Consider the following 8,997-nt stretch of genomic DNA (forward strand, 5'->3'; position numbering starts at 1 on the left):
TCCCAGGGACGGAGGAGCCTGGTGGGCTGCCGTCTATGGGGTCACACAGAGTCGGACACGACTGAAGCGGTTAGCAGCAGCAGCAGCAGGACAAATCCAGGGCTCTTCAAAAGAAAGTGAAGACAATCCATAATCTCTTACAATGGATCATCCAAAATGTAGAATAATGTACAGCCAAAAGTCAGCAGATATGTGAAGAAGCTGGATTATGTGATCTATAGTTCTAAACAACAACAACAAAATGGTAATTAGAAATAGACCCACAGACCATTTAAATGTTTCAATTAGCAAGCAAGAATTTTTGAATAGTTGTAAAATTTATCAAAGGATTTAAGGGAAAGGGGCATATAATGGGTGAAAACTGAGAATACTGAAGAAAAAAAAACAAATTAAACTCTTAGAACTGAAAAACACAATACATAAATTTAAAAAATCTATTGGATGAGATTAATAGCAGATAGAACAACCCAGAGGAATGGATTGATAACCTTAAAGATAGACCAATAGAAATCATCCAAACTGAAGTACACAGAGAAAAAAATATTGAAAAAAACTCACCAGACTCTCAAAGACCTGGGGAACAATCTTAAGTAATTGTAACTGGGGTTCCAGAAGGAGAAGAGAGAATGGGGCAGGAAATACATTTGAAGAAGTGCACAAAATTATTCCCAAATTTGATTAAAAACATCACAGACCACAGATCCAAAAAGCCTAGTAAGCCTCAAGTAGTATAATTACAAAGAAAACCACATCTAAGCACATTATAATCAAACTTCTGAAAAGTAAAGATCAAGAGAAAAATTGAAAAGCAGCCAGAGGGGAAAAAAAGACACGTTACGCACAAGAAACAATGATAAGAATTAGAGCTGACCTCTCATCAAAAATAATGGGGGGCTAGAAAACGATCGAACAAACACTTTTCAGAATGCAGAGAGAAAAACAATAACAAAACTATCAACCTGTAATTCCATTAAGTAAAAACATCCTTCAAAATTAAAGGAAGAATGAAAACATTCAGATAGTGAAAAGCTGAAAGAATTCATCACTAGAAAGCTTGTACTATAAGAGATGCTAAGGAAAATTCAGGTGGAAGGCAAATGATACCAGGTGAAAACCTAGAACTACAGGAAAAAAAAATCTGATCACTGGAAATTGTAGGACATCTTTTTTTGGGGGGTAGGGGTGTTAGTTCTAAAAGGTCTTGTAGGTCTTCATAGCACCGTTCCACTTCAGCTTCTTCAGTGTTACTGGTTGGGGCATAGACTTGGATTACCGTGATATTGAATGGTTTGCCTTGAAAATGAACAGAGATCATTCTGTTGTTTTTGAGATTGCATCCAAGTACTGCATTTCGGACTCTTGTTGACCATAATGGCTACTCCATTTCTTCTGTGGGATTCCTGCCCACAGTAGTAGATATAATGGTCATCTGAGTTTAATTCACCCATTCCAGTCCATTTTAGTTTGCTGATTCCTAGAATGTCGACGTTCACTCTTGCCATCTCCTGTTTGACCACTTCCAATTTGCCTTGATTCATGGACCTGACATTCCAGGTTCCTATGCAATATTGCTCTTTACAGCATCGGACCTTGCTTCTATCACCAGTCACATTTACAACTGGGTGTTGTTCTTGCTTTGGCTCCATCCCTTCGTTCTTTCTGGAGTTATTTCTCCACTGATCTCCAGTAGCATATTGGGCACCTACCGACCTGGGGAGTTCCTCTTTCAGTATCCTACCATTTTGCCTTTTCATACTGTTCATGGGGTTCTCAAGGCAAGAATACTGAAGGGGTTTGCCATTCCCTTCTCCAGTGGACCATATTCTGTCAGACCTCTCCGCCATGACCCGCCCGTCCTGGGTGGCCCCACACAGCATGGCTTAGTTTCATTGAGTTAGACAAGGCTGTGGTCCGTGTGATTAGATTGACTAGTTTTCTGTGATTATGGTTTCAGTGTGTCTGCCCTCTGATGCCCTCTCGCAACACCTACTGTCTTATTTGGGTTTCTCTTACCTTGGACGTGGGGTATCTCTTCACACTGCTCCAGCAAAGCACAGCCACTGCTCCTTACCTTGGATGAGGTCGCCCCTCCTGACCTTGAACGTGGAGTAGCTCCTCTCAGCCCTTCTGTGCCTGCGCAGCCACCGCTCCTTGCATGTGGGATTGCTCCTCTTGGCCGCTGCTAAAATTGTAGATATAAACATGAATATAAAGACATTTTTCCTTACTTTTCTTCAATTTTTTATAAAATACTTGACTGTTGATAGCAAAAAAAAAAAAAAACCTTACAATGTAACATGGGATTTATAATTTATGTACAAGTAAAATACACGATGACAATTACACGAAGGATGGGAGGATGAGTTAAATAAAATTATACAGCTGAAAGATTTTTATGTTACATATAAAGTGGTGAAATATTAAGTCAAGTTAGACTATAATAAATTAGTGTAGATTATAACTGTGATAGCAACCACAAAAAGCATAATACAATTAATTTTGCTTGAAAGCTAATTGAAGAGGTAATAGTTTTTAAAATGCTTAGCTAACCCAAAAGAAGGCAAGAACAGAAAGGACGAAGAAAAATCAAATAGTAAGATGATAGACTTCAAACCAGTCATTGCTATAATTATATTAAATGTACAGTAATTAACCAGTCCATTTAAGAAATAGACATGTTCAGATGCATTAAAAAAGCAAGACCCAATTATATGTTACTTGTGAAAGTGAAAGTCACTCAGTAGTGTCTGACTCCTTGCAAGCCCATGGACTATACAATCCATGAAATTCTCCATGCCAGAATACTGGAGTGGGTACCCTTTCCCTTCTCCAGGGGATCTTCCCAACCCAGGGACCAAACCCAGGTCTCCCGCATTGCAGGCAGATTCTTTACCAACTGAACTAAGAGGGAAGCCCGTTTCTTATGAAAGACAAGAAAAAAAGAAAAGAAAGTGAAGTCGCTCAGTCGTGTCCAACTCTTTGCGATCCCATGGACTGTAGCCTACCAGGCTCCTCAGTCCATGGAATAGTCCATGCAAGAGTACTGGAGTGGGTTGCCATTTCTTTCTCCAGGGGAATCTTCCTGACCCAGGGATTGAACCCGGGTCTCCCTCATTGCAGGCACACGCTTTACGGTCTGAGCCACCAGGGAAGCCCATTAATATCAAAGTGTACTTCAAAGTAAAGAGTACTTTAGGAGAGAAAAGAATCATTTCACAATGATAAAGGGATCCATTTATGCAGTAGATATAACAATTCTAAATTATATGAACCTAAAAACAACTCTACAAAAAATGGAAATAAAAACCATAAAACTATTTAAATTAAAAACTAAAACATAAGTAAATATTTATCAAATCACAGGATGGTAAATCGTCTTAAAACTATGCAAAGACAGAATCTATAAAAGCCAAATTTGAATTCTTAAATATTTGAACTTTGGTATATTAAAAGGTAACTGGAGACATAAGAGGAAAAACTATAAATTAGAAAAAAATATATATGAACAGCAAGAAAATCTATGAGAAAAGTCTAGGGACATCCCCAAATTAAAGCATTTGTCATTCTAGGAAGAACAGTTTCAAACTGAAGATTTGTACCTGACTCCATCCTAGGCAGACAATGCGATTAGAGGCATACCTCAGAGATAGTGTTCAGTTCCAGGCCACTGCAGTAAAGCGGGTATCACAAGAGTACACAAATGTTTTGGTTTCCCAGTGCATGTAAAATTACATTCACACTATACTATAGTCCATTATGTGTGCAATTCGTATGTGCATGCTAAGTCACTTCAGCCGTGTCTGACGCTTTGCAACTCCATGGACTGTAGCCTACGAGCTACATGGACTGTAGCTACCAGTCCCCTGTAGCCTCCCTAGTCCATAGGATTCTCCAGGCAAGAATACTGGAGTGGGTTACCATACTGTCCTCCAGGGGATCTTCCCAATCCAGAGATCAAACCCACTTCTCTTATGTCTCCTGCGTTGGCAGGCGGGTTCTTTACCACTAGTGCCACCTGGGAAATCCATGTGTGCAACTGCATTATGTAAAAAAAAACACAACAACAACCTACATACCTTAATTAAAAGTACTTTATTGCTAGAAAATTCTAACCATCATCTGAGCCTTCAGCAAGCTGTAATCAAAGATCACTGATCACAGATCCTATAACAAATATAATAACAATGAAAAATTTTGAAATATTGTGAGAATTATCAAATTGTCACATGGACACAGAGCAAGCAAATATTGCACCAATAAACTTGTTTGTTGCAGGGTTGCCAGAAGACTTAAATTTGTTTAAAAAAAAAAACAACCCACAGTATCTGCGAAGCACAATAAAACAAGGTGTGACCTAAATGTAAGGCCAGAAACTATAAAGCTCTTAGAAGAAAACCTAGGCAGAACACTCTTTGACATAAATCACAGCAAGATGCTCTATGACCCACCTTCTAGAGTAATGGAAATAAAAACAAAAACAAGTGGGACCTAATTAAACTTAAAAGCTTTTGCACAGCAAAGGGACTAACCCCATGGACTATACAGTCCATGGAATTCTCCAGGCCAGAATACTGGAGTGGGTAACCATTCCCTTCTCCAGGGGATCTTCCCAACCCAGAGACTGAACTCAGGTCTCCTACACTGCAGGTGGATTCTTGACCAGCTGAGCCATCAGGGAAGCCCGAAAGAAATATAAGCAGGTTGAAATGACAATCTTCAGAATGGGAGAAAATAATAGCAAATGAAACAACTGACAAAAGTGTGTCTCCAAAATATACTAGCAGCTTCTGCAGCTCAATACCAGAAAAACAACCCAATCAAAAAGTGGGCAGAAGACCTAAACAGACATTTCTTCAAAGAAGACATCAGTTTAATTAAGTCACTCAGTCGTGTTTGACTCTTTGCGACCCCATGGACTGCATCATGCCAGGCTTCCCGGTCCATCACCAACTCCCGGAGCCTACTCAAACTCACGTCCATCGAGTCAGTGATGCCAACCAACCATCTCATCCTCTGTCATCCTCTTCTCCTCCTGCCTTCAATCTTTCCCAGCATCAGGGTCTTTTCCAATGAGTCAGTTCTTCACATCAGGTGGCCAAAGTATTGGAGTTTCAGCTTCAGCATCAGTCCTCCCAATGAATATTCAGGACTGATTGCTGATGGACTGGTTGGATCTCCTTGTAGTCCAAGGGACTCTCAAGAGTCTTGTCCAACCACAGTTCAAAAGCATCAATTCTTTGGAGCTCAGCTTTCTTTATAGTCCATCTCTCACATCCATACATGACTACTGGAAAAACCATAGCTTTGACTAGATGGACCTTCGTTGGCAAAGTAATGACTCTGCTTTTTAATATGCTATCTAGGTTGGTCATAGCTTTTCTTACAAGGAGCAAGTGCCTTTTAATTTCATGGCTTCAGTCACCATCTGCAGTGATTTTTGGAGCCCCCCAAAATAAAGTCTGTCACTGTTTGCATTGCTTCCCCATCTATTTGCCATGAAGTGATGGGACCAGATGCCATGATCTTGGTTTTCTGAATGTTGAGCTTTAAAGTAAAGAAGATCTACAGAGGCTAATAAACACAGGAAAAGATGCTCAACATCACTCATTATTAGAGAAATGCTAATCAAAACTGCAATGAGGTATCACCTCACACCAGTCAGAATGGACAGCATCAAAAAATCTACAAACAATAAATGCTGGAAATGGTGTGGAGAAAGGGAACTTTCTTGCATTGTTGGTGGGAATGTAAATTGATGCAGTCACTATGGAGAACTGTATGAAGACTCCTTAAAAGACTAAGAATAAAACAATCATATGACCCAACAATCCCACTACTGGGCATATATCCTGAGAAAAGCATAATTGAAAGAGATCCATGTACCCAATGTTCATTGCAGCACTATTTACAATAGCTAGGACATAGAGGCAACCTAGATGTCCATCAGCAGATGAATGGATAAAGAAGCTGTGGTCCATATACACAGTGGAATATTACTCAGCCGTAAAAAGAACACATTTGAGTCAGTTCTAATGAGGCAGATGAACTACAGAGTGAAATAAATCAGAAAGAGAAAAACAAATATTGTGTGTTAACGCATGTACAGGGAGTCTAGAAGGATGGTACCAATAAACTTATCTGCAGGACAGCAATGGAGACAGACATAGAGAAAAGCCTTGTGGACAACGTTGGGGAAGGAGAGAGTGGGAAGCTTTCAGACAGCGTGTTATGCAGCGAAAGTTAACCAGGGCATCTTGCCAGAAAAAGCTTTCTGACTATCCCCACATTATATGATGAACAGGATGATGATACATGAGAGAAAATAAGCATGCCCCTTTCTAAGACCCCTATATCCTTAGGGACTTAGAATAAACATGTAATTAGCTGAAATGTTTTCTTACAGTCATCACAAAAGTGCATTTTAGAGGTAGAGGTGAGCCAGAGATTCTCTTGATTACTTGGGGTATGGGTTGGACTTTCTAGAACCACTCAAAGCCCTCCAGTATATTTCATGCTGGTCTCTCCCCCACCTCACCCGCAGCTCTACAAATTTTCTTTTAGGATAGGAAGAGCTAACTAAATACAGGGGAGACTTAAAAATCATTCATTAGAATGAAGGGAAAACTGTAACTTTTTTTAATATTTACTTTTATTGCATCTTTTAAAAATTTATGTTTTTGTTTAAAATTGTTTATACACAAAATATATTAGTATAGTACTATAGGCACACAATTTTAAAATTTATAAATGCTCAAAATAACTTTTATAGATAGCATTATAGACATCTGGAGACCCCTAGTATAGACATACCTCTAAATTTCTGTATGTCAGACTTGTCAGGACACAGAAAATGTAGCTCAGCTCTAATCCTCCTTGAAGGAAAGTCTCAGTTCCTACATCTCTCAGATCCCACCCTTCTAGGCTCCTTCACAGGAAACTTCTTCTAATGGGTCTTGGGGCTTATTCTCTAACTAATTCATTGAGCACTTGTTCTGTGCCAGAGCTAGTTCCTGGGTATATGAACAGTTCCTGGGTATACAATGAACAAAAATAGTTCCCAGGTATATAATGAACAAGTCCTAGGCTCTACCCTAAGGGAACCTGCAAGCGGTTTTAGTACTGGGGGGCTGCTATAACAGAATGCAATAGAATGGGTGGCTTATGAACAACAGGAATTTATTTCCCAAGTTCTGGAGGTAGGAGTTTCAAGATCAAGGCTCCAGAATATTCAATATCTGGTAAAGGCCTGGTTCCTGGTTCATGGATAGCTGTCTTGCTATGTCTTCACATAGCAGAAGGGCAGAGAAAAGTAAGGTCTCTGGTCACTCTTTTAAGATACTAATTCATTCATTAGGGCCCCATCCTCATGACCTCATCTAATTGTAATTACTTGCCCAAAGCCTCACCTATTAATACCATTACCTTGGAAAGTTGGGCTTCAACACATGAATTTGGGTGTCAGGGGGACACAAGCACTGAATCTATAGCACAAACTCTCTCGTCACATAACCCCATGTCTCTTCCTGGGAAAAGATAATATATCCACCTCCATGAAGCAGAATCCCAGCTCTCATCCATGATCTTGAGAGGACAGAATGCTGTATGGTTGCCATAGAAAACTCAGATCCTTGTTGATGCGTTCATGAATCAGCAAACAGCTGTGGAGAGAAAAAAGAGAAAACCCCAAGGGATGTTTCCTGAAAGAGAAAGACAAAAACATTCTCCCTGCCTGACTTTGCCTCACTCCACAGCTGGCGCCAGCCTTTCCCGAGTCACAGCTGGACGAAGAAGGCAAGCAGGGGAATGCTCTAAGAGTCACAGGACAAGAAAAGACGCTATCTCCCCTCCCACCCCTTTCTTCCCTCACAGGAGGGTGACGCCAGAGGAGATCACTGGGCACCTGGCTGTACCCACAAGGTGAATACTCTTGATGGTGAAAAGAGAACTCATCCCTACATACATTTGGGCTGAAGAAAGCAATGAGTTAGTGCCATGAAGCAGGGGTGAAGGATGAGGGAGGGAGAAAGTGCCTGTTCTTTTGATGACATCAATTTTGCCGTTATGGTTGTTCAGTCGCTAAGTCATGTCCAACTCTTTATGTCCCCATGGACTGCAGCACACCAGGCTCCTCTGTCCTCCACTTTCTCCTGGAGTTGGCTCAAATTCATGTCCAGTGACTCAGTGATGCTATCTAACCATCTCATCCTCTGCCACTCCCTTCTCCTTTTACCTTCAATTTTTCCCAGCATCAGGGTTTTTCTCAATGAGTCAGCTGTTCACATCAGGTGGCCAAAGTACTGGAGCTTCAACTTCAGCAACAGACCTTCCAATGAATACTCAGGCATCAACTTTACTCTCACTGATTTTGAAGAGTCAAATGGTTTCTAATACACTCCACCACTTTCTTACTTCTCTTCCATACTTTTCCCCCCGACTACTTCCTTTCTTCTTTGCTGTCCCCCAAACCCAAAGCTGTGCCAGGAATGGAAGAAGGAAAAAGTATGCTTTTATAAGACGTGCTTCATGAGTGTTGATGGGAAAAGAGACAAATGATTTTTTTAAAGTTGGTATATTTGTCTTTTTATTATTGAGCTGTAACAGGGTTTTTAAAAATATTTATTTAATTGGTTGCACCAGGTCTTAGTTGCAACACCTAGGATCCTCACTGTGGCATCAAACTCCTAGGTGCTGCATGTGGGATGTAGTTCCCTGACCAGGGATTGAACCAGGGTCCCCTGCATTAGGAGCTCGACATCTTAGCCACTGGACCACCAGGGAAGTCCTGAGACAAATAACTTTATTTCATTTTCTTCCTATGGGCCAAGGGAGGTAAATAGAAGAGGAGAGGTGACTTTGTATCATGTTATTTAATGCAAGGAGATCCAACCAGTCCATTCTGAAGGAGATCAGCCCTGGGATTTCTTTGGAAGGAATGATGCTAAAGCTGAAACTCCAGTACTTGGGCCACCTCATGCGAAGAGTTGACTCATTGGAAAA

At 40.5% G+C, this 8,997-nt stretch overlaps 1 long non-coding RNA gene across 1 annotated transcript in view; it reads right to left on the reverse strand.

Moving 5' to 3' along the window:
- Window positions 1-2,142: 2,142 nt before the first annotated feature.
- LOC104982018 overlaps window positions 2,143-8,997 on the reverse strand; it is a 90,926-nt gene continuing 84,071 nt past the window's right edge. The window contains exons 2-3 of the long non-coding RNA XR_824458.1: window positions 7,547-7,658; window positions 2,143-2,182 (exon numbers count right to left, since the gene is read on the reverse strand). This is a non-coding gene — a long non-coding RNA (uncharacterized LOC104982018). The remainder of the gene's footprint in view (window positions 2,183-7,546; window positions 7,659-8,997) is intronic.

This window comes from Bison bison, unplaced genomic scaffold (genome assembly GCF_000754665.1).
Source record: "Bison bison bison isolate TAMUID 2011002044 unplaced genomic scaffold, Bison_UMD1.0 scf7180017864526, whole genome shotgun sequence".
In the NCBI taxonomy this organism is placed as follows: Eukaryota; Metazoa; Chordata; class Mammalia; order Artiodactyla; family Bovidae; genus Bison; species Bison bison.